The 26,535-nt window shown below is 37.2% G+C and overlaps 1 long non-coding RNA gene across 1 annotated transcript in view; it reads right to left on the reverse strand.

Annotated features, from left to right (window-relative positions):
- Window positions 1-495: 495 nt before the first annotated feature.
- LOC105499025 (uncharacterized) overlaps window positions 496-26,535 on the reverse strand; it is a 98,991-nt gene continuing 72,951 nt past the window's right edge. Inside the window, exon 4 of the long non-coding RNA XR_011619807.1 lies at window positions 496-3,254. This is a non-coding gene — a long non-coding RNA (uncharacterized lncRNA). The remainder of the gene's footprint in view (window positions 3,255-26,535) is intronic.

The raw sequence follows: 26,535 nt of genomic DNA on the forward strand, positions 1-26,535 counted from the left end.
TAGACTGGAAGCAAAGTCTGTATCTAATTCATCTTTCTACTCCTCAAAGCTTCCACCATAAAGCCTGACATTTTCTAATTAACAATGAATGTATTTTGATTTGATATTGGATTCCTATACTAATAATACCAGTTCTAATAGTTAAGGAAGTTTTCATGAAACAGAAACTACTTTAGATGGCCCTAGAGGCATTGACGATTCATGTCATGAGTGATAAAATTTTGAACACCTTCAGTAGAAACACTTCGTTGGTCACGTCTCCTAAAATAATAGATAAATTGGGACCAGATGGCAAACAACCATGAATTTCTTTTTTTTATTATTATTATACTTTAAGTTCTGGAGTATACGTGCAGAACATGCTGATTTTACACAGGTATACACGTGCCATGGTTGTTTCCTGCACCCATCAACCTGTCACCTACATTAGGTATTTCTCCTAATGCTATTCCTCCCCTAGTCCCCCAACCCCCTGACAGGCCCCAGTGTGTGATGTTCCCCTTACCGTGTCCATGTATTCTCACTGTTCAACTCCCACTTATGATTGAAAATATATGGTGTTACGTTTTCTGTTTTTGTGATAGTTTGCTGAGAATGATGGTTTCCAGCTTCATCCATGTCTCTGCAAAGGACATGAACTTATCCTTTTTGATGGCTGCATAGTATACTATGGTGTATATGTGCTACATTTTCTTTATCCAGTCTATTATTGATGGACATTTGGGTTCGTTCCAAGTCTTTGCTATTGTGAATAGTGCTGCAGTAAACATACAAGTGCATGTGTCTTTATAGTAGAATGATTTATAATCCTTTGGGTATAGATCCAGTAATGGGATTGCTGGGTCAAATGGTATTTCTAGTTCTAGATCCTTGAGGAATCGCCACACTGTCTTCTACAATGGCTGAACTAATTTACACTCATACCAACAGTGTAAAAGCATTCCTATTTATACACATCCTCATCAGAATCTGTTGTTTCCTGGCTTTTTAATAATCGCCATTGTAACTGGCATGAGATGGTATCTCATTGTGGTTTTGATTTGCATTTCTCTAATGACCAGTGATAATGAGCATTTTTTCACATGTTTGTTGGCTGCATAAATGTCTTCTTTTGAGAAGTGTCTGTTCATATCCTTTGACTACTTTTTGAGAGGGTTGTTTGTTTTTTTCTTGTAAATTTCTTTAAATTATTTGTAGATTCTGGATATTAGCCCTTTGTGAGATGGATAGATTGCAAAATTTTTCTCCCATTCTGTAGGCTGCCTGTTCACTCTGATGATAGTTCCTTTTGCTGTGCAGAAGCTCTTTAGTTTAATTAGATCCCATTTGTCAATTTTGGTTTTTGTTGCCATTGCTTTTGGTGTTTTAGATATGAAGTTTTTGCCCATGCCTATGTCCTGAATGGTATTGCCCAGGTTTTCTTCTAGGATTTTTAAGGTTTTAGGTCTTACATTTAAGTCTTTAATCCATCTTGAGTTGATTTTTGTATAAGGTGTAAGGAAGGGGTCCAGTTCAGTTTTCTCTATATGGCTAGCCAGTTTTCCCAACAACATTTATTAAACAGGGAATCTTTTCCCCATTGCTTGTTTGTTTCAGGTTTGTCAAAGATCAGATGGTTGTAGATGTGTGACATTATTTCTGAGGTCTCTGTTCTGTTCTATTAGTCTATATATCTGTTTAGGTAACAGTACCATGCTGTTTTGGTTACTGTAGCCTTGTAGTATAGTTTGAAGTCAGGTAGCACGATGCCTCCAGCTTTGTTCTTTTTGCTTAGGATTGTCTTGGCTATGAGGGCTCTTTTTTGGTTCCATATGAATTTAAAGTAGTTTTTTTCCAATTCTATGAAGAAAGTTAATGGTAGCTTGATGGGGATAGCATTGAATCTATAAATTACTTTGGGCAGTATGACCATTTTCCAGATATTGATTCTTCCTATCCACGAGCATGGAGTGTTTTTCCATTTGTTTTTGTCCTCCCTTATGTCCTTGAACAGGTTTGTAGTTCTCCTTGAAGAGGTCTGTCACATCCCTTGTAAGTTATATTCCTTATTTTCTTCTGTTAGTAGCAATTGTGAATGGGAGTTCACTCATTACTTGGCTGTTTGTCTGTTATTGGTGTATAGGAATGCTTGTGATTTTTGCACATTGATTTTGTATCCTGAGACTTTACTGAAGTTGCTTATCAGCTTAAGGAGATTTTGTGCTGAGACGATGGGATTTTCTAAATATACAATCATGTCATCTGCAAACAGAGACAATTGACTTCCTCTCTTCTTATTTGAATGCCCTTTATTTCTTTCTCTTGCCTGATTGCCCTGGCCAGAACTTCCAATACTATAGGAGTGGTGAGAGATGGCATCCTTGTCTTGTGCCAGTTTTCAAAGGGAATGCTTCCAGTTTTTCCCATTCAGTATAATATTGCCTGTGGATTTGTCATAAATAGCTCTTATTATTTTGAGATAGGTACCATTGATACCTACATCATTGAGAGTTTTTAGCATGAAGGGGTGTTGAATTTTGTCAAAGGCCTTTTCTGCATCTATTGAGATAATCATGTGTTTTTGGTCATTGGTTCTGTGTATCTGATGGATTATGTTTATTGATTTGCGTATGTTGAACCAGCCTTGCATCCCAGGTATAAAGCCGACTTGGTCATGGTGGATAAGCTTTTTGATGTGCTGCCGGATTCAGTTTGCCAGTATTTTATTGAGGATTTTCACATTGATGTTCATCAAGGATATTGGCCTGAAATTTTCTTTTTTTGTTGTGTCTCTGCCAGAACCATGAATTTCAAGTAGAGAATTTGGATTTTTTGGTTTTTTTTGTTTGTTTGTTTGATTAGAGTCTTTCACTGTATCGCTTGGGCTGGAGTGTAGTGGTGCAATTTCAGCTCATTGCAACCTCAGCCTCCTGGACCTAAGTGATCCTTCTGCCTCAGCCTCCGAGTAGCTGAACTACAGGCATGCACCACCACGCCTGGCCAATTTTCCTTTTTTTTTTTTTTTTTTTTTTGGTGGAGACGGGATGTTCCCATGTTGCCCAGGCTGGTCTCGAACTCCCTGGGCTCAAGCTATGCACCCATCTCGACCTCTTAAAGTGCTAGGATTACAGGCATGAGCCACCATGCCCAGCTGAGAATTGGGATCTTGATGCAGAGCTTGTAGGTTCTTGATCAGGAAAGCAACATGGTGAGAATGACATTTTAGGAAGATTTATCTCTGAGTTGGGCATTGAAGAAAATAAAGCAGGAAAAGTCTGGAGGCAAGGAAACAAGAAAAATTGTAGAAATGAATTAGTATGACTAGACTATGTGCCAGGATATAGTTTCATTCTATTTTTTGTTTTACTTTTAATTTCATTTAATGGTAAATACAAGGCATTGTATTCAGGATATTCATTTTCTAAGCTACTTCCACCTTTTTCAAAAATTTATTATCTTGACCAGGTGTGGTGGCTCACACCCATAACCCCAGCACTTTGGCAGGTTGAGGCAAGAGGTTTGCTTGTGCCCAAAAGTTTGAGACAATCCTAGTCAACATAGCAAGACTCTATCTCTACAAAAAAAATAAAAAATAAAAAATAATTAGCCAACCATTGTGGCATGTGCCTGTAGTTATAGCTACTCAGAGGTCCAAGGCTGGAGGGTTACCTGAGCCTCATAGTTGGGGGCTGCAGTGAGCTATGATCATGCCACTGAACTCCAGCCTGGGTTATAAAGTGAGACCATGTTTGAAAAAAAAAAAAAAAAAAGTCATGATCTTAAATATCTTGATACATGTTTCATGAGAAACATTGCCTATTTCCTCCACACATGAAGCAATAATGCATTCTTAAATTTTCAGCCCAATTAGTCAATAAACAAGCAATTTTTGAACAATCTTGGTAACTTTTTTTGATTGAGGCCACATCAGATTCAAATGCAAAAGCATAATAAAAGTAACTGTTCTATATGCGATAGTTTCTAATAAAAAATTTAAGTTATATTATTTTATTATTATATCAACAAATTATCGGTATTACATAAAATCCATTTTATTGAAGACAAAACTGGTAAGTTACGAAGCTAAGAATTGAGCCTAGTACATCTGACACAGAGCCTATTTGCCTACTGTCGACCTTCTCAAGGAAGGTAAACATATACGTAAGACCATCATACTAGAAAATAAGAGAGCTGATGCCACAAGGTCTAAATGCCTGCCCCAAAATAAGATCTCATGAAAACATTGAACATGGAAACATGCAAACCTTAACTGGACCTTGAAATCATAGCTTGTTCAGAGAACATTCTGAATAGAGTAAACAGCATGAAGGAAGAGTGGAGGCAAGAATCGTCTTGTCCTGTGTCTGGAAAGGCTGTGTAAATGATAACACCAGCTGAGAGGTTTCATGTTGGGTCATAGAGTGAATTGAACTGGATCAGTAAGGTATGGTAAGAAAGAAAAATGAGACACGAAGAATGCTTCAATGATGTCTAATTTAAAAAACAGGCTGGGAGCAGGGGTTCATGCCTATAATCCCCATACTTTGGGAGGCCAAGGCAGGAGGATCACCTGAGGTCAGGAGTTTGAGATCAGCCTGGCCAACATGGCAAAACCCTGTCTCTACGGAAAGTACAAAAATTAGCCAGGAGTGGTGGTGGGTGCCTGTAATCCCAGCTACTCAGGAGGCTGAGGCACGAGAATCGCTTGAACCCAGGAGGCGGAGGCTGCAGTGAGCCGCGATTGCACCACTGCACTCCAGCCTGGGCGACAAGAGCAAGACTCTGAAAAACAAAAGAAAACAACAACAACACCTGAGTATGTGGGAGAATCGCCAACGGGGAAGAGGAATATGGACGGAAGAACCCAAAGAAAGGAGGGATGACAAGAGAAAGGATAATGATTTTATTTTTCAATATGCTACATCCACATGCAGTTATTTTTCATATAAAGTTGCTCAGTAGACAACTGGGGATGGCAAAATTCAACTGAATTATAAACAGAGAGACTAAAAGCTCCCAGAGTAACCTGTTACGAGAGTGCAGACTGAGCCACGTTGGCGTCTATCAAGGAAGACTAAAAAAATATGGTTACATCTTCAAAAAAGCAACACTTAGAGGAAAAAAAACGTGAATTATATGGGACATAGATGATTGTGTATATAAGGTCAAAAAATTGTAGGGCAGGTTAAAATAGGGATTAAATACATTTGTGTAAAGGTATGATTTCCCTGAACTTAAAATAAAAGTTGGAAATTTTTAAAAAGGTATGATTCTCCTGTATTATTCCCCATTTCCTTTGCGTACAAAGAAACAGAAAGTGAGATTTTAAATTTTGCTCATTGTAGTATACCCAGTATACAACAATCACTTGCACCACAGGAATTTCTATGTGGGAATGGAGGAAGGGGTCGCTGGACAAGCCTACAATGTGCAAGAAGTAGAAATAGGCCTTTGCTATGTGCTACTAAATTTAATTCTCTCAAAAGCTTGTGATCTGGCTACTATCATTATTTTCAAGTTGGAGAGGCAGGTGTGGAGCTCACACTACTTGTTTACTGGATTGGAGAGCCACTATTCAAGCCCAGATTTGCCTGACTCTGGAACAGGCACTTTTGTCTACTATATTGTAAATTTCACTAAAATTAATGGGCTGAGTGAAGTCTGGATGCTGGAATACAAATGAGTAATTGAATGTGTTCAAAATTATAGGTCACATTTCACTACCATGCAGCAAATACCGGTTCTTCACCAACTCTGATCACTATTGCTCAATAACAGGAAATTGAAGATATTTAGCACATTTTTAAATAAATAAACTCAGCTTAATTTCACTTATCTTTTTCCTCCCAAACCTTCCAGGTATGTATCTACAATGTACAAGGCTCTAGGCCTTCTCCTGAATTCATTTCATAAGCAAGTGGAAGTCAGATGTAGATTTTATTTTTCCCTGACTTTCGTCAGCCTCTGGTGAAATCTTATTTAAGTATTTTGTGGTAAACTCATTCCTTTCCTATCTTTAAGATGATGAGCTTTTTAGTCATCATTTAAAAAAGCCAACTCATTCTTTAACAAGAACAGTTATAGAGAGGCCAAGAGCAATAACTCTTATCATTTTATTCTGAGGGAGTGAATGTATTTTATACCATCTTTGGACACAATGTAAATCTCAGAATCAGGAGCTAGACTGTTTGTTTAAATGAATTAACTTCATACGCAAGTAACTATGTTACCTTGAACCATAAATTAAGCTGATTTAAAAGAACTCAGCTGAAGAACATTCCAAGACTGGTAATAGAACCAAAGAAGAGACTGAGATCTTTTACTTTTAAAGGAAGTTATTGTAAGAGGATCTAATACAGTTCATTTTCATTTTTGGTACAGTGTACTTTGGAACTTGGGATTTGGAAGAAAACTATACGACCATTACTAGAATGCTGTATCAATCCTCCTTGTGAACAGCACATTAAAAACTTTTTCCCTTCAAAGTTTATGTAAGAAAAACTGAGTATGATATTTTCTCCTGAAATAAAAAAAAGAAAGAATACTTTTATATTAGAGAAAAGAATAATTATATATGTAGATTTGAACTATCTCTTATAATTGAGATTGTATTATTAAGGTCCATTAGTAAAGGTTTCCTTATTACCTCTAAGTTGTCTCTACAGATAAGATGAAGCTATGTCCTCGTGGCCCTCCCCCTATATGCTTTACATACATCGTCATGTTTCTTTAATACAGCTACTGGGGAATAGATATTACTGTTAATTCCAGGTGATAAAGAAACTGAGGCATAGAGGGTTGTCACTTGCCCACTCAACTTGTAAGGGCCCCAGCAGGAATTCAAACCTAAGAAACCATACCTCCTTGATGAGATGGCAAAATTACTATGTTTAAAACATTCTTTTTCTTTTTAAATCAAGTTTACTGAAGTAGACTTTTCATATGACAAACTGTATTCATTTTAAGTGTCCAGTTCAATGAGTTTTGGCAAATGGACGTGGCCATGTAATCATCATAAAAGAAAGACACAGAACATTTCCACCACTCCCAAGAGTTCTCTCCCACCCATTTGGGGTCAGTACCTCATGTCTTCTTCCTTTCTGGCAACCACTGATTTGCATCACTAGCTACATTTTTCATTTTATTGCATGCATGTTTTGTTTGAAATAAGGTCGTTTTACATAAAATGCCAAATGCATTTTTCTTCGTATTTAACAGTAGGGTTTGAAATGATAGGATCTTTATATTAATATTTGTAAGTATTGCCAAATAAAACTCCTAAACAGATACATAGTAATTAGTTTAAGGTTTAAAGGCTTGATGGCAATAAGGAGGGAAAGAAAAGAGTATATAAGTTTATTTTACAAAACTTGACTGAACGAAAAATAAATCAAGTAGTAAATAACTTTTAAATAAAATAAATAGAAATAAATTTAATATGGTCTTTTTTTTTTTTTTTTTTTTTTTTTTTTTTTTGAGACAGTTTCGCACTGTCACCCAGGCTGGAGTGCAGTGGCGCGATCTCTGCTCACAGCAAGCTCTGCCTCCCAGGTTCACGCCATTCTCCTGCCTCAGCCTCCCGAGTAGCCGGGACTACAGGCGCCCGCCACCTCGCCTGGCTAAGTTTTTGTATTTTTAGTAGAGACGGGGTTTCACCGTGTTAGCCAGGATGGTCTCGATCTCCTGACCTCATGATCCACCCGCCTCGGCCTCCCAAAGTGCTAGGATTACAGGCGTGAGTCACCACACCCGGCCCAATATGGTCTTATATACCCCAAAGTGATAGTACCCAACTTGGAGAGGCGATCAATATATCCAAATAATCTAGATCTCAGTCATGTAATCGCCAGTCTTCTTTCTGCCCGACATCGTACTTCCTGTCTCCTTTACTCTCCTCCTGTCTCTCAACTTCCCTGCTTCCTTCTTCATAGGTAACCTGAGGCTCTCCAGCTCCCTTCCTTCTTGGACCTATGAGTCACTGGTTCCGACCTGTGACCCAGGCAACAATTGAGAGAAGCAAATGGCTACAGGGCTTGACTAGCCCGAATGATGCCTTCTTAGTCCTTTACTATCTGATTGTTGTGGTATAATTAAAAGAAGTGAATAATTAGTTACAAACTGATGAACCACTTCAAGAGGTAGAGAAATTACAATGTTCAGATATGCAAAGCACATGGCATTTTTTTTCCTAAAACTCATCTGATTTTCCTTTGAAATTCCTACTTCTTTCAATAGTAGAAGGGAAAACAAAACACTCTTCAAATAACCTGGACTACAGTATTTTTTTTCTTCCTTGTTAACTTGTCTCTTCTGGTTGATTGTGTCTTTCTCAAGTAGGTCTTTCAGATGCTTTCTCCTTCTTCATGCTTTTTGGAGAGATGGTGCCTAGATATCAACAGGCTTTCTTAGCACGTGGAGGTAGCAGAGAAGGATACTCAAATCACCAAGTTTTAGAAAAGTGTCTATCGGCGCTAGATGTTCTTTTCTACTTTGATTATACTTGTCTTTTTTCTTACACAGTCAGATGGAACACAGGTTGAACTCTCTACTGCCTCTTCTGCATATCATCTCTCACTTCTTCTCTGGAGGATTAAGCTTTAAAACAGTGTCCACTCCACAGTGGGGAAGGAGCACTACAGTAGAGTCAGATCACTGCCACCAGATCTCTCAGTGAAGGTATAGAAAATTAGAAAATCCTCTTATATTGTAGCAACACTAAAATATTAAGGCTGTTGTTTTGCTAAGAACACAGAAACATAATTTTGCAATTCAAAATTAGTACTGATGTTCTTTGTCCTCTCTGTCTCTCTTGTTGTTGTTTTAGTCTCTGATGTAGTGATGCCGATCTTCCTTGAGATAAAGTGAGGCTACATGAAGGACTGTACCACAAAAAATTTAAAAAAGAAAATCATATTAATAGACATATTTAAATGTATTGCCATGATTTCAACTATAAATGGAGAAAATAAAAAGAATGCAAAACATATACATTTCTGTTTAATATTGTTTCACAGTGCCCTTTCTAATAATGTCAAAACTTCCCAGCCAGGCATTCAGAATTTTCCATAAAATTATTCATTTTTTCTTGCACTATTTCCCTGTAAAATACATGTTCTAAACACAACAACCCATGTTTCTGTAAATGATGTCTACTCTTTTGTTTCCATGTCTCATACTATCCCCACTATCTAGAATGTCCTCCCTTGATAGACATCTTTGGAAGCCTATTCACTTAGGTCTAACTCAAATCCCATCTCTGCCACGAAGCCAAGCCATATTGTTAAGTCTCTATCTTGTTCTACTTCATATTTCTATTATATGTTTTATCCCCGGTATAACAATTTATCTTTTTCTATATGTGTTAGAAATGGGTTCATCCTTCTGTCTTTCACACTGAAGTGAGTAGTTGCAGGGCAGGAACTATAGCCGGTGACAATTCACCCCGGTCTCACTGATAATACTCAGCACAATGCCTTACATAGTGCATGGCATGTGGTATGTGATCAAATCTGTGATGTTGATTGAATGATAATTTAAAAAAAAGTTATTTCTAGGCGGGCGCAGTGGCTCACACCTATAATCCCAGCACTTTGAGAGGCTGAGGCGGGCAGATCACCTGAGGCCAGGAGTTCGAGACCAGCCTAGCCAACATGGTGAAACCCTGTATCTACTAAAAATACAAAAAATTAGCCAGGCATGGTGGCGGACACCTGTAACTCCAGCTATACGGGAGGCTGAGGCAGGAGAATCCCTTGAACCCGGGAGGTAGAGGCTGCAGTGACCTGAGATCGCACCATTGTACTTTAGCCTGGGAAACAAGAGGGAAACTTGTCTTGAAAAAATATATATATATTATTTCAGATAAAATTCAGAAGAATTGTGCCTGGCCTTTTGGGATCAAACAATACCTTACATTATATATAAATCCCATACACAGTCTATATAATACAAATAACTTTATAAAACACAGATGTTTAAAAAATGTGCTCTTCTAGTAACTAATAGAGATTAAGAAGGTCTATGATCTAGTAACTAATAGAGATTAAGAAGGTCTTCGTGTTTAAATTGCTACATTTTTAAAACATAAAAAATGCATTTTTATACTACTTGGAAAATTGCATGAAATTAGGTTTTTAAATCTTGATATCTAAATATTGAATCAATTTAGATTATTTATATTGTAATTTCAGAAGAGCAACTACAATGACGAAAAAGTCAAGGATAGTAATTCAAATTAAAAGCAAAAAGAAAAATAACACAGACTAGTTTATATCTTAAAAGCACAGCTCAAGCTGAGCATGGTAACATGTGCCTGTAGTCCTAGCTACTTGAAAGGCTGAGGTAGAAGGATCACTTGAGACCAGGAGTTCGAGACCAACCTGGGCAACATAATGGGACCCAGCATATCTTTTTAAGAAGTGCAACTCAAGGTATCGTAACATACTTGAAGAGTAGGAAGGCAAGAGGAGACAATATTTTTATAAGAACATAATTAGGAATAATTTAAATAGCCAAACATGGTATGATGTATTATTTGGTAGAAAGTAATGGCAACAAATTTTAGTGCAATGGGTAGAATGAAGGTTAAAAAAAATAATAATAATGTATCTGAATAGAGCATATCATTATTCAGAAAAACATTAACATTGGCATAGTGATAGCCAGGATGACTGAATGAGTCCAGTGCCTCCCAATCACAGATCCATGGATAAAAGATACAGAAAGTAAGACCAGAATCATGAGAAATTTCAAGGGGGAACTAAAAACAGCTCGGGAGTGGTAAAAGTGTTCAGAACAAATCACAAATAAATAGAAAAAACAATTTTGTTATCAAAGATAGACTTTTTAAAGTTGTGGTCCACATTGAGCATATTACTCATGAATACTGTCAGTAGCCATTACTTTACATGTCTCTCTAAAGCAGCATTGGAAAAGCTGTTCTGAGTCAGAACATTTAGCAAAAAATGTTGTCTCTGACAGCAGTGCCAAGGGACATCTTTTTGATGGATATAATCAATCACAAAGTCCTCTATTCCCAGTGTCATGCTTCATCCAATCACTAAATATTGTCTGTAGTTTTACTATGTGCAAGACATTGTTCTAATTTTAGTACACCATAAGAATGAATCATAGCATCTGCTCTTAGGAACCATCTACTGCAGAGGACATATAGATACCTCTATTATAGGAGCAGAAGAAGTATGTGCCACCAAAATTTCTTTCAGGAGTTCGCAGAGGAAAGACTATAAAATATTCTAACCCAGTGCCTTATATACAATCAATATTTGTCAAATTGGTTAATGAATTCATGAATCCAGTAATTTTCCTGAGCTTCATATAAATCTATTTGAGATTTTCGTCCTGTATTATGTTTGTGGCACAATATTTAGAGTTACCTCTCTATATAATATGTGTGCATATATGTGAATAAAATGACATCGTTCAGGCTTCTGTGAATAACACCTTTTTTTATGAATCTTGGTCTATTACTAAACATCTACACGTAATTTTATGCACTTTGATTATATACATCTTTAGCTTTAATTACTCAGAATTTTAGATGTCATAATTTCCCATATTCTCTTCAAAAATCCTTCTATCTCCTGGTTGCCCTCCTATCCTTCTGGCTTCAGTTTCTCAGTCTCCTTTGTGGCCTTTGTTTCTTCCTTATATTCCTTATAATTTAGTCTTGCCAGGTTTCTGTCCTCAGCCTCTACTGTGTTCATTATGCATTTTTCTCTAAGTGACAACATTTGGTCTCATGGTTTCAATGACCCACTAGTCTCACACTATTACCACATCTAATCCCCTAGCTTAGATATATCTTTTAAGCAGAGACTCAAACACTCAAATCTGTACTGAAAAGGGACATCTGGATGACGTGCCACACAGGGATCTGAAACTGAACAAGTCCTATTAATTCTATCTCCTAAATATTTCCATAAACTACACATCCTGCTCATTGCTACACCTTTAGTTGAGTCCCTTATTAGTTCTCAGAAACATTAATTCAACATCCCTTCTCTGACTTTTCTATCCCATGCTTGCTCCCCTACCAGCACACCAGGATATATTCTCCACACCAATGACAGAATCATCTTTAGAAACAAAAATCTTATTTTGTTACTTCCCAATTAAAAATAGCTTAGTGATATTACATAAATTTTAAAATAATTAGCATGGTATATGCCAACATTGATGACCTGGCCAACAACCACTTTTCTACTTTTACCATTGATCATTTTTATTATTCTCTATAAACCAACTAATAGTCAATGTGCAGGCTTTCAAGATGTCCTCTCTTCATTCTGTGCCATTAGAAATGTTTCTTTCTCTGTCCTTTCTCTCTCCTTTATCTGGTTAACACCAACTCATTGTTTAAGCATTTCTCCTAATACATTTCTCCTAATACATCTTCAAAAAGCAGTCCTTAATCATTAAAATTTTTTGTATATTGCACCAAATGTATTAGGCACATTGCAGTCTTTGGTGTAGGTATGAATGCTTCTCTAAGATCATTTTAAGAGTTTAATGTCTTTTTCTTGCTACTAGGAAATCTGAATGAAAACATAATACAGATTAAAATTGCCATAGCTGTCTATATTGGTGGTTAAGAGTTACTGATCTAAAGACATGAATTTGAATCCTGTCTCTCTCAAGTACAAGTTTGGTAACGTTAGGCAAACATTTCTTTCAATCGCTCAGTTTTCTACTCTCTAAAGTGAATATAGTTAACTGCTTCACAGGGTTTTTATGATACTAAATAAAATGTCATATATGAAGCCTTTACATGAACATAATTATCCCAGAAAAGCCCTCCAAATCATCTACTATATACATTACACACAATCTTTTATATTTCAAAGTGTATATCAGATATATTTATGAACACAGTGATATGGTGTCTGGGAATTGCTTCAAAACAATCCAGTGAAGAGAATAATCAAAGATGTGGAGGTATAGAGGAAACACAATTGTTTCTGAGTTGCTAACTCTATAGCTTGTTGATGGTATGAGGAGGGTCCATTACACTAACCTCTCTGCAAGAGTATGTGTTTGAAATTTTTTAGAAGTGCTTTTTAAAAGTATGAAGATTAGCGGTTTCTTCTATTAGGGCCAGATGAAGTGTTGGCTTGCATGTAGAGATCTCATCACATAAAAAGTATGTATCTTTGACTAAAATAATCCTCTATAAAATGAGAAGCTATGCTTTGAGAGGTATGAGAAAACTGAGATGATTTAGGGAACAGAAAATTCAGAACTCCAATCTCATGCTTAGTCCAAGGACATGCAGCATAGTGTGTTCTGGCTGGCAGATATACCCAGAATACTTAAATTCTGTCTTTCTCTCTCTCTCCCTCCCTCCTTCTCTGTCTCTCACTCTCTCTCCATGCACACCCCCCAGCTTCACCCCCTCTCTCCCACTCCTAGCATAAACTGTTACATTCATGTAATAGAAATGCATGTATAATATCACATCAACATATATGGTTTTAAATTTTTTTCTTCCAACTTTTATTTTAGTTACAGGGGGTACATGTGCAGGTTTGTTACATTGATTCATCCTATCCATGAGCATAAAATGTTTTTCCATTTGCTGTGTCATCTCTTATTTTTTCAGCGGTGTTTTGTAATTCTGGTTGTAGACATCTTTCACTTCCGCAGTTAGTTGTATTCCTTAGTATTTTAGTCTTTTTATGGTTATTGATGTGTCTCTCAGCTTGAACATTATTGGTACACAAAAAATCTACTGATTTTTGTATATTGACTTTGTATCTTGAAACTTTACTGAAATTGTTTATCAGTTCTGGGAGCCTTTCGACAGAAATTATGGGTTTTTCTACTTACAGAATCATATTGTCTGTGAAGAGAGAGAGTTTGATTTTCTTTCTTCTTATTTAGATGCCTATTATTTCTTTCTCTTGCCTTATTGCTCTGGCGAGGACTTCCAGAATGTGCTGAATAGGAGTCGTGAGAGAGGGCATCCTTGTCTTGTTCCAATTCTCAAAAACAAGGCTTCCAGATTTTGCTCATTCAATATGTGAGCATACATGGTTTTAGATAGCAGAATTGTATTGTATTCTCATTGGATTTGCAAGTGCCCTAAATTTATACATTGTGGACCCTTAAGTAATTAATATAGAATTCATATACATTTTACAATAATTAAGGCAGGGTGCAGTGGCTCATGCCTGTAATCACAGCACTTTGGGAGGCTGAGGTGGGTGGATCACGAGGTCAGGAGATCAAGACCATCCTGGCTAACACAGTGAAATCCTGTCTCTACTAAAAATACAACAAATTAGCAGGCGTGGTGGTGGGCGCCTGTAGTCCCAGCTACTCAGGAGGCTGAGGCAGGAGAATGGCGTGAACCTGGGAGGCAGAGTTTGCTGGGAGCCGAGATCACGCCCCTGCACTCCAGCCTGGGCCACAGAGCAAGACTCCGTCTCAAAAAAATATAAAAATAAATAAAATAAAATAATAATAATAGAGCACCTTTCTAACAATAATTATGTGAGTAGTGTTATATGAAAGAAGAAGAATTTAATTGGGTGTCAGTACACTAGGATTTTAAGCTTGGTTTCAAATTCTGCTACCTGCACAACTATGCCTACTTCACTCAAATCTGCATAACTATGACTACTTCACTCAAACTATGACTACTTCACTCTCTGAGCCTCAGTTTCTTCAACTGTCAAGTGGATACCTTATTTTAAATGTTGCTTTAAGGAGTACATGCAAGAGAGTGGGAAGAAATATTTTGTGTACCTACAATGTGCTAAGTATTTTAACATTTTTTAAAAAATTAAATCTTCACAGGTATTTTGGCGGGGTGCAGTGGCTCAGGACTATAATTCCAGCACTGTAATCCCAGCACTTTGGGAGGCCAAGGTGGGTGGATCATTTGCAACCAGGAGTTCAAGACCAGGCTGGCCAACATGGCAAACCCCATCTCTACTAAAAATTAAATAAATAAATAAATAAATAAATAAATAAATAAATAATCTGGGCAAGGCCTGTTATCCCACCTACTCAGAAAGCCAAGGCATGAAAATCGCTTGAACCCATGAGGTAGAGGTTGTAGTGAGCCAGATTGTGCCACTGCACTCCAGCCTGAGGGACAAAGTAAGACTCTGTCTCAAAAAAAAAAAAAAAAAAAAGGAAAAAATAAACCATCTTCACATGTATATTGTCCTTTTTGAAAATTAACAAAATTAGGGTTCAGGGACATTAAATAATAAGATAGCATGGGTATACAGAGTGAGCAAATAGTACATAGTCGATGCCTACTAAAGACTTGTTCTTGTTGTATTGTCCCAGTTCTCTGTTTATAATGTGTATTCAAAACTGCTTTAGAGTAAATGAATTTTAACAGCCAAACCTAAAGAATTTAATAACAGGTCTTTCATCAGGTAATATTCTTCTGATGCCTTTTGCTCTTTGTAGATTCTCTTCTTTCAGTGGTTTCTAATATTACATTGTAACAAAACTATGAACTGACCACATAAAAAGTTAAATTTTCATTCCTTAAAGAACAAAAAGTAGATCTACCATTTGATTCAGCAATACCGCTACTGGGTATCTACCCAAAGGAAAAGAAGTTGTTATATAAAAAAGACACATGTACATGTATGTTTATTGTAGCACGATTCACAATTACAAAGATATAGAAGCAACCTAAGTGTCCATGGACAAATAAGTGGATTTTTAAAATGTGATATATGTACAACAGAGAATATTACTCAGCCATAAAAAGGAATGATACAATTTCTTTTGCAGCAACTTGGATGGACCTGAAGGCCATTATTCTAAGTGAAGACACTCAGAAATATAAAATCAAATACTGTATGTTCTCACTTATAAGTGGGAGCAAAGCCATGAGTACATAAAGGCATACAGTGTGACACAATGGACTTTGGAAACTCAAAAGGGGGAGGTTGGGAGGGAGATGGGGATTTAAAAAACTGTACATTGGGTACAACATACACCACTCAGGTAACTGGTGCTCTATAATCTCAGAATTCACCATTATATAATTCATTCGTGTAACCACAGACCACTTGTACTCCCAAAAACTATTGAAATATGAAACTAGCCGGGCGCGGTGGCTCACGCCTGTAATCCCAGCACTTTGGGAGGCCGAGGCGGGCGGATCACAAGGTCAGGAGATCGAGACCACGGTGAAACCCCGTCTCTACTAAAAATACAAAAAATTAGCCGGGCGCGGTGGCGGGCGCCTGTAGTCCCAGCTACTCAGGAGGCTGAGGCAGGAGAATGGCGTAAACCCAGGAGGCGGAGCTTGCAGTGAGCCGAGATCGCGCCACTGCACTCCAGCCTGGGCGACAGAGCAAGACTCCGTCTCAAAAAAAAAAAAAAAAAAAAAAAAAAAAAAAAAAAAAAAAAAAAACCACACAGGGATGCCCTCTCTCACCACTCCTATTCAACATAGTGTTGGAAGTTCTGGCTAGGGCAATCAGGCAAGAGAAAGAAATAAAGGGTATTCAGTTAGGAAAAGAAGTCAGATTGTCCCTGTTTGCAGATGACATGATTGTATATTTAGAAAATCCCATCGTCTCAGCTCAAAATCTCGTTAAGCTGATAAGCAACTTCAGCAAAGTCTCAGGATACAAAATCAATGTGCAAAAATCACAAGCATTCTTATACACCAGTAACAGACAAACAGAGAGCCAAATCAGGAATGAACTTCCATTCACAATTGCTTCAAAGGAAATGAAATACCTAGGAATCCAACTTACAAGGGATGGAAAGGACCTCTTCAAGGAGAACTACAAACCACTGCTCAGTGAAACAAAAGAGGACACAAACAAATGGAAGAACATACCATGCTCATGGATAGGAAGAATCATATCATGAAAATGACCATACTGCCCAAGGTAATTTATAGATTCAATGCCATCCCCATCAATCTACCAATGAGTTTCTTCACAGAATTGGAAAAAACTGCTTCAAAGTTCATATGGAACCAAAAAAGAGCCCTCATAGCCAAGACAATCCTAAGTCAAAAGAACAAAGCTGGAGGCATCATGCTACCTGACTTCAAACTGTACTACAAGGCTACAGTCACCAAAACAGCATGGTACTGGTACCAAAACAGAGATATAGACCAATGGAACAGAACAGAGTCCTCAGAAATAATACCACACATCTACAGCCATCTGATCTTTGACAAACCTGACAAAAACAAGAAATGGGGAAAGGATTTCCTATTTAATAAATGGTGCTGGGAAAATTGGCTAGCCATAAGTAGAAAGCTGAAAGTGGATCCTTTCCTTACTCCTTATACGAAAATTAATTCAAGATGGATTAGAGATTTAAATGTTAGACCTAAAACCTTACAAACCCTAGAAGAAAACCTAGGTAATACCATTCAGGACATAGGCATGGGCAAGGACTTCACATCTAAAACACCAAAAGCAATGGCAACAAAAACCAAAATTGACAAATGGGATCTAATTAAACTAAAGAGCTTCTGCACAGCAAAAGAAACTACCATCAGAGTGAACAGGCAACCTACAAATGGGAGAAAATTTTTGCAATCTACTCATCTGACAAAGGGCTAATATCCAGAACCTATAAAGAACTCAATCAAATTTACAAGAAAAGAACAAACAACCCCATCAAAAAGTGGGCAAAGGATATGAACAGACATTTCTCAAAAGAAGACACGTATACAGCCAACAGGCACATGAAAAAATGCTCATCATCACTGGCCATCAGAGAAATGCAAATCAAAACCACAATGAGATACCATCTCACACCAGTTAGAATGGCAATCATTAAAAAGTCAGGAAACAACAGGTGCTGGAGAGGATGTGGAGAAATAGGAACACTTTTACACTGTTGGTTGGACTGTAAACTGGTTCAACCATTGTTGAAAACTGTATGGCGATTCCTCAAGGATCTAGAACAAGAAATACCATTTGACCCAGCCATTCCATTACTGGGTATATACCCAAAGGATTATAAATCTTGCTTCTATAAAGACACATGCACACGTATGTTTATTGCAGCACTATTCACAATAGCAAGGATTTCGAATCAACCCAAATGTCCATCAGTGACAGACTGGATTAAGAAAATGTGGCACATATACACCATGGAATACTATGCAGCCATAAAAACGGATGAGTTCGTGTCCTTTGTAGGGACATGGATGCAGCTGGAAACCATCATTCTCAGCAAACTATCACAAGAACAGAAAAGCAAACACCACATGTTCTCACTCATAGGTGGGAATGGAACCATGAGATCACTTGGACTCTGGCAGGGGAACATCACACACCGGGGCCTATTATGGGGATGGGGGAGGGGGAAGGATGGCATTGGGAGTTATACTTGATGTAAATGACGAGTTGATGGGTGCAGCACACCAACATGGCACAAGTATACATATGTAACAAACCTGCACGTTGTGCACATGTACCCTAGAACTTAAAGTATAATTTTTTAAAAAAAAAGTCACACACACACAAAAAAAGTTAAATTCTCGTAGGAAAATTTAAATATAGATTTTACAATTATATATAATAGAAGTGAATATTGAAGACAAGTAGGAAAATTAATATACATGATTGACAATGTTATTTGTAAAATAAATAAGTTAAGGAATAAATGCTTTACTGAATATACAAATAAACAGTCTGTGATGCCTCTGTGTCTTGACTATATACACCTTTATTAAAAATAAATAGCTTATTTTCCAGAGTCAAACTTCTTTTTAAAGAATAAAAGTTTATGATTCATATAGTCTGCCTTTGTAAAATTTAGGAGGTCTTCATGCTCGGGAATTTTAGTTGGAAATGTGACATGAATTTTTTTGAGGGAAATATCCATCGGAATGTGACAATTCACATTTAATATCTCTATTTATTTACATTTCATGCCCCAGTTTATGTAGAGTCTGGTCTTTATTGGGAGTTCTGGAGGTTTTGGCTTTAAGAATGACTTTGTTTGCAAGCTGGACGTCATATTATAGAGGCCAAAATAAATGAAATTATTCCCCAGGACTTTTGGAAATCACTAAAAATTTAAGGATGCTTTTCTTTGTGTTTATGAAATCATAAACATGAAAATGATAAAAATAAAATTTTACATACTTTAGATTTTTCAAAAGGTTTTTCTGCTTTACTTTACTCAATCTTGGAACTTAAGACTTTTAAAGAACTTACACACATACACCATAACAAGGAATAATACATAAATAAGGATAAATATGTTCAACAGAGGTTCATGTTTACATGAACATTTCCTAGATCAGTTTTGACTTCAGATATTTTCTTCTTCTGACTTTATACATGGATTCATTTGTATACAGATTCCTCTTATTTGTTCAGTTATCAGTCTGCTCTCACCAGTGTATATCCTCTGCTAACCTCTCTTTTTTTTTTCTTTTTTTTTTTCTTTTTTTTTTTTTTTTTTTTTTTGATACTGAGTTTCACTCTGTCGCCCAGGCTGGAGTGCAGTGGTGCAATCTCGGCTCACTACAACCTCTGCCTCCTGGGTTCAAGCAATCCCCTGCCTCAGCCTCCCGAGTAGCTGGGATTACAGGCACCCCAGCCACTGCACCTGGCTAATTTTTGTATTTTTAGTAGAGATGGAGTTTCACCATCTTGGCCAGGCTGGTCTTGAACTCCTGACCTCGTGATCCACCTGCCTCAGCCTCCTAAAGTGCTGGGATTACAGGCATGAGCCACTGTACCCAGCCATCCTCTGTTAACCTCTCTATGTCCCTTGACTTAAGCACTGATGCAAGTTATTCTACTTCATCAGGCAAAGCATCTCAAATGGATTTTTGCAAAAGATTTAGGGGGAAAATGACCTTGAAACTGAATATCAGACATCACTTCTAAATTTTCTCTTCTATGAATCTTGATTTGTAATTTAAAAAATATGAACACTGTGATGAGTGAGTAAACCCAACCAGGGAGAAAAGGGGATATATGAAATGAAAGCTGTGAGAGCTCTGACTTCGTTAGGGAAAGGGGCAATGGAATTTAAAGATACAATATAAATAATACTACAGATGATCAATGTGCCATTTATCCATAAATTATATGTTTCTTATTCCTCCCATGCCCTAAGTCTAGTCTTTTCTATAATGCTAATAATAGGGTTGCACTATTACATAATATTTAGGATAAAGACAAAATGTAATTACTTGTTATCCTATTCCACTAGTCCTCTTCCTTTTCTTCATCTTCCTCCTTTTTCTTATCCTCCTTTTCTTTCCAAAACAGTTCAAGTTTAAAGCCATTCTATGTCGCTGATAAAGACAGGTGTCTGCAGAGGTCAGGGGAGGAGTTCCCTGCATAAAAGTGTTCTGGTGCTTATGTAGAGGAAGAGAAAGAGGAACATTCTTCTGTGAGAAGAGCCAAGCATAAGGTATCACAACCCAAGAATGTGAAAGATGATTCCACATTGAAAAACAGTCTGGGATGAGAGTTCTATCAAGGTGAAGAAGGCAGCTTTTAAAATTTATTGTTATTTCTAGAAATTTACAGGGTACAAGTGCAATTTTGTTACCTGCATAGTGGTCAAGTCAGGGAAGTTTTTTTTTTTTTTAATGCAAAGCACAATAATTATTGACTGCATTTGAAAAATGCTCTATGCTCTAAAATATGTTCTTCAAAATTGTGAAGAGAATTTTTATCTAGAATATAGAAAGCACCTCTTACTACTTAATAAAAAGAAGATAAACCCAAATTAGCAATAAGAAAAAAAGTGAACAGCCCCCTCACCAAAAAACATATGTGGCTAATAAATGAGCACATGCAAAGATGCTCAGCATGATTGTCATTAAGAAAATACAAATTAAAACCACAATGAGATACCGCTCACTACACACTCACCAGAAAGGTGAAAATTTCAGACTGATCATATTCAAGTATCATTGAGAATGTGGAGCACTGAAAACTCTTATACACTTCTGATGGGAATGAAAAATGGCACACTTTGGAAATGAGTTTGGCACATTTTAAAAGCTAATAGGACCCAGTCATTTCACTCCTAGGTATTCACCCAAGAAAAATGGAAGGATATGTCTATACAAAGACTTGTACACAAATGTTCATAGCAGCTTTATTTGTAACAGGCTAAAACTGGCAACAACTTGAATATCCATCAGCAAGTGGATTGATAAATAATACTGTAGCCATATAATGGAGTATTGCTCAACAGTAAAAATAATGAACTATTAATATATGCAACAAAATGGATACATCTCAAAATTATTATGGTGAGTGAAAGATACTAGACACAAAAAATATACATATTGTATAATCCCATTCATATGAAATTCTAGAAAATACAAACTAATATCATAGGACACAATGAGTACACAAAATCACTTCAGTGATGTTTCTACTAGAGATGCGTAGTCTGAATCCAATCATGAGAAGCTACCAAACCCAAATTGAGAAAAGTTCTATAAAACAATTGCCTGTAATCTTCAAAAGTTCCATGAAAAGCCAGACTTTTCAATAAATGTAAAGAAACATGACATTGAATGCAAAAACACACATTCTACTGGATATGTTTGCTATAAAGGCATGATTGGGACAATTAGGAAGTTGAATGGGATGTGAGGATTAGATTAGACTGAACTAATTGTTCAGTCTTTATTGGAACTATTGATAATACTTGAATGACATCTGATTCAGTTGTAGTAAGGTATCAAAATATACTGCCTGATTTTATTTATGTCATAGATATATTTAAAGACTAGTCCAGTTTGAAGAAAATGCTAAAATATTAGGGGAAGGATTGGGCATCAGGTTGGCAACCTATTCTCAAATGCCCTAGGAAAAATGAAATTGTTCTTTGTACCACAATGGCTAATTTTCTCTAAATTTGAATTGATAGATAGATATTATTATTGTTTGTTATGTCAGCCCATCCCAATAATGTTATTCCTATACAGTATTTAGAGTCCTTTTATATAATAATTTTTAGATTCCTTTAATAAAAATCTCAGATTTATGCTCCCACTTGCTCCTCTCTAAGATTGTATCTACATATGTAGAAGTAGGAAGGCTTAGGTAGGACAACCACCAAATTAATAATTGTGTGTAGACAACAGACATAACTCAGGGCTATCCTGGGAAAACCAGGAGGGATGGTCAATTTAGACTTGTAATGTTGGGAATTAGACATTCTCAGTTTCATTCCAGATCCTCATCATCTTTTGTACTCAACATCAATGACACTCTTGTGTGGCTTGCCCTGTTGGCAGTAACAACCTGGGCAATCCATGATCTGATCTCTCTGAGTCCTGTCGGGTTCTTGTTGTTTCGCCTCTACTTGGCACCTGTCCTACTTCGGCATTCACAGGTACTAAAGAAATCTCTGAGATCTTGTTGGCTGCAACTCTCATTTGGACCAGACCCACAAGGTTCTTTTAGAAACTCTGCAGCCCTGTCAAGCTCCCCAGTCAGAAGTCCTACAACCTAGGGTTCCTGCCTGTGCCATAAGCAAACATGGCGTGGCTCCAGAAAGCTAAATGCTGGGCCTTTCTCTCTTTTCTTCCTCTCCTAACATCTCTGGACCTTTTTGTTACATTATCTAACACACATTCTCTTTTTTTGGACTTCAACCTCATGACTAAAACTTAATATCATATGTGGGTACCTTCTCAGAGCTAAGGGAGAAGATCTAAAATCTGATTATTAGACATGACCTATGATATTGTTAAATATGAATGAAAAGAATTTGGAAATTACTTACTGTCTCTTAAAAACCCATCTTTTAAGCCCTTTGTAATGCTGCAAAATTCCATTTTAAATGCCAGATGTTGAATGTTAGCCCTTGGTTTCTTATGACAATCTTTCTGTAACAGTTCCAATATGACTCTTTCTTGGGGCAGGCTTGAGAAAAGGTCATTGTAGAAAGACAAAAGAAAAAAATACAGTAATATTTTTCTAATGTTACATAATACATTTACATCAAATGCTAAAATCTTGTTTCATGTAAATATTGTAAGTCCAGTGACTTTTCTTAAATTTCTGAGGATCCTGGAGGTATTTGAGGGGTAGATAGAACCTTCTGATATTTATCTCATGCCACTGAGTACACACTTCCGGTACCGGGTTAATTATCCATCTCCTCTTAATTTCTTGCCTTTTAAAAGCTGTTATTTCTCTACAATCCACCTCAACCAGGGGCCCTGAAAATTCTCCAACATTCTGCACAACATTGCATAAGGTTGTTGTAGGTAATAGACTTTCTGAACTTTCAAAGTGAAAAACTTTTAAGTTGAATAAAAGCATCCCTGTTTCTACACTTTCCTGTTCCTGTATATTGTATCCAGTCATCATTCACCTCCTTGGGAAATGCTCAGTACCTGTTGGGAAATGCTCAGTCCTTTAAATGTCAATCCCAGCATCCAAGAATTCAAAACCTTTTTTTAAATTTAGATGGGATGCTTGTTTGTTATTCAAAGCAATTCCCTCCCTTTTTTTGCCTCAAAATCTCCCAATCATAAAGGCTCTTTGGCCTTTTCTTACATCCCCAAAATGGCTCATTAAGTTCTCCTCACCCCCACAAGATGTACAAATCTCTCTCTGGATGAACTCTGCTGGAGGTCTGCAACAGAGAAGCCCAAAGCTATAATCTAGCCTAGAGATATACTTTGCTGGTGTGCAGAATTTACTTGTTTTCTATTCCTGTCTCATGTGTTTTGGAAGCAGATATTTTATTTTCTAGTTTTATGGGTCCACAGATGAAGAGAAATTTTGTCATAATATGGATCATAATGAATCTCATTCATATCTGATTTAAATAAATAATTTAGATTATAATATGTGGGGGTTTTGAGCTGAAAGATTTAGATGAGAGTTTGAACTTGAGCTGATGCTGTAGTAAGTTGACACTTTTGGGGATGTCAGGATGGGGTGCATGTATTTTCCATGTGGGATGGATATTAGCCTTTGGGGCCTATGGTGGACTATGGTAGGCCAAAAAAGCACCTGTCTCCCCCCCACCAAAATAAGATATTTACTTAAAATCCTTGGAAAGCCATTTAAAAAAAAAGAAATAATGTCTTTTGCAGCAAAAGGGATGGAACTGAAGGCCATTATCCTAAGTGAAATAATGCAGACACAGAAAATCAATACCACTTGTTCTCGCTTGTAAGGAGGAGCCAAACAATGGGTACACATGGACACACAGAGTGGAATAATAGACACTAGAGACTCCAGAGGGGAATGAGGAGTAAAAATTTACCTATTGAGTACAATGTTTATTATTCAGGTGATGGGTTCACTGAAAGCCCACACTTCCCTACAGTGCAATATATCCATTTAAGAAATCTACACTTGGGCCGGGCTTGGTGGCTCATGCCTGTAATCCCTGCACTTTGGGAGGCCAAGGCAGGTGGATCACCTAAAGTCAGGAGTTCAAGACCAGCGTGGCCACCATGATGAAAACCTGTCTCTACTAAAAATACAAAAAATTAGCCAGGCATGGTGGCGGGCACCTGGAATTCCAGCTGCTGAGGAGCCTGAGGCAGAAAAATCGCTTGAACCCGGGAGGCAGAGGTTACAGTGAGCCAGGATCATCCCACTGCACTCCAGCCTGGACAACAAAAGCAAAAACCCTGTCTCAAAAAAAAAAAAAAAAAAAAGAGAGAGAGAGAGAGAGAAATCTACACTTGTACCCCCTAAATACATAAAAATAAAAAAGAGTCATTTCACATGTGATTAAGTTAAAGACCATGAAATGAGTTGATAAACCTGAATTATCTTGGTGGACTCTAGATCTCATGGCAAGTGTCCTTATCAGAGAAAGACAGAGGGACATTTGGGGCATACAGAAGAGGAGAATATATAGACACAAAGCAAGGAACATGATGTGAAACAGACTCAGAGATTGGAGTGATGTAGCCACAAGCCCAGGAATGCTGGAACAGCCACCAGGAGTTGAAGAGGCAAGGAAAAGATTGTCTCCTAGAACCCCAGGGGAAGAACAGCCCTGGAAATTTTAGACTTCTAGCCTCCAGAACGGCAAGAGTAAATTTCTGTGGTTGTAAGCCACCAAGTTTGTGGTAATTTGTTATAGCAGCCTCAGGATATAAATATAGTGTCTGTGTGTGTGTGTGTGTGTGTGTGTGTGTGTGTGTGTATGTGTGTGGTTTTATTTATTTATTCAGAGACAGGGTCTGGCTCTGTTGCTCAGGCCGAAGTGCAACAGTACAATCATAATGCCTTATTCTCCATGGGAGCTGTGCCCACTCAATTGCCAGCAGCTACAATATAGCTAGCTACAGGAATATAACTTATCAATATTTGCTTTTGCTTAAAAAATAAAGATTCAAATATGAAAATTGTGTACATCCATTTTTATAAAAAGACTGATATAACAACTGAATATTGGAGGAAATATCATTATAATATTCTTTGAGGAGAGTGAAAATAATTATTTGAAAATAAATTATCCTGAACTTCATTAGATTATACAAAAGATAAAAGCATCTCACATAAAATATCTCTTAAATATAAAAATGGTTGCACTTATACAGATAGCCAAAAATTCATTTTCTATGGTCATGTGTATCCTAGTGTATTATTGGAGACTTGGGGACATTTGGAGGACGTAACAGATTATTCATTCATTCATTCTTCATTCACCTCTCATTCAGTGATTACTGACAAAAGGCACTGCTCAAAGCCATGGATTTACGTGGTGAGCAAAACTAACAACATCTGTACCCCAAAGCACCTATATTCTGGTAGAGGAGTCAGACAAGAAATAGATAAATATATCAAAATAGTGATATATGTAATTATGAAAAATAAAGCAGGATGACCAATGTATAGACAGGGGATACCATTTTTAGTCAACACTTTTAATTACCCTCAATGTTCATTTCCCTGAATGTTAGCAGGGAATGGGTAGCAACTGTATTTCTTAGCTTCTTTATAGCTACGATTGGCCATTTCACTGCATCTTAGTCAATAGAACATGAAGAGACATGCTTAATAAAAGTTACTCTTCTTTCTCTTTTCTCCCATGGCCTCCATGGAATGGCAGAGCCTCCACATAGAATAGATCTGTATCCCTGAGAGATGGCTTAAAGAAGGTGCCTCCCTGTCATAGATCACCTGTCTATTTCTCGAATGTTATAAGAGAGAGAGGAAAATCCATTTCTTTTTTGAAACTCTCAATATTGGGTTGCTTTTTTGTAATAGCTAAGCCTGTACCTTATCAAACAAATATTTTAATTAACAGGAGTGTGGAAGGGCTTTCTGAGCAGACACCAAATGAACTAAGGAGACAAAGACTGTGGAGAGGCAGTATGGTACGTTAAGGGCACAGCATCTGTCCTAATTTATGTTGCTTCCAAAACAAGTCCTGACATAGGGACAGGTACTTTTATCAGAGGTGATCCCAGGAAGCACAGATGAAAGAGTGAGGTATAAAAGAGACAAAAGTGTGCCAATAAGTGGGTTACCCTGGAAAGCAACAGGAGCTCCATCCCATTCGGAGCCCTCTGAAGAACTCTGTAAAGCATACCTCACAATAGTCCTCCTGGAAGATGAG

This window comes from Macaca nemestrina, chromosome 2, assembly GCF_043159975.1.
Source record: "Macaca nemestrina isolate mMacNem1 chromosome 2, mMacNem.hap1, whole genome shotgun sequence".
Lineage (NCBI taxonomy): Eukaryota > Metazoa > Chordata > Mammalia > Primates > Cercopithecidae > Macaca > Macaca nemestrina.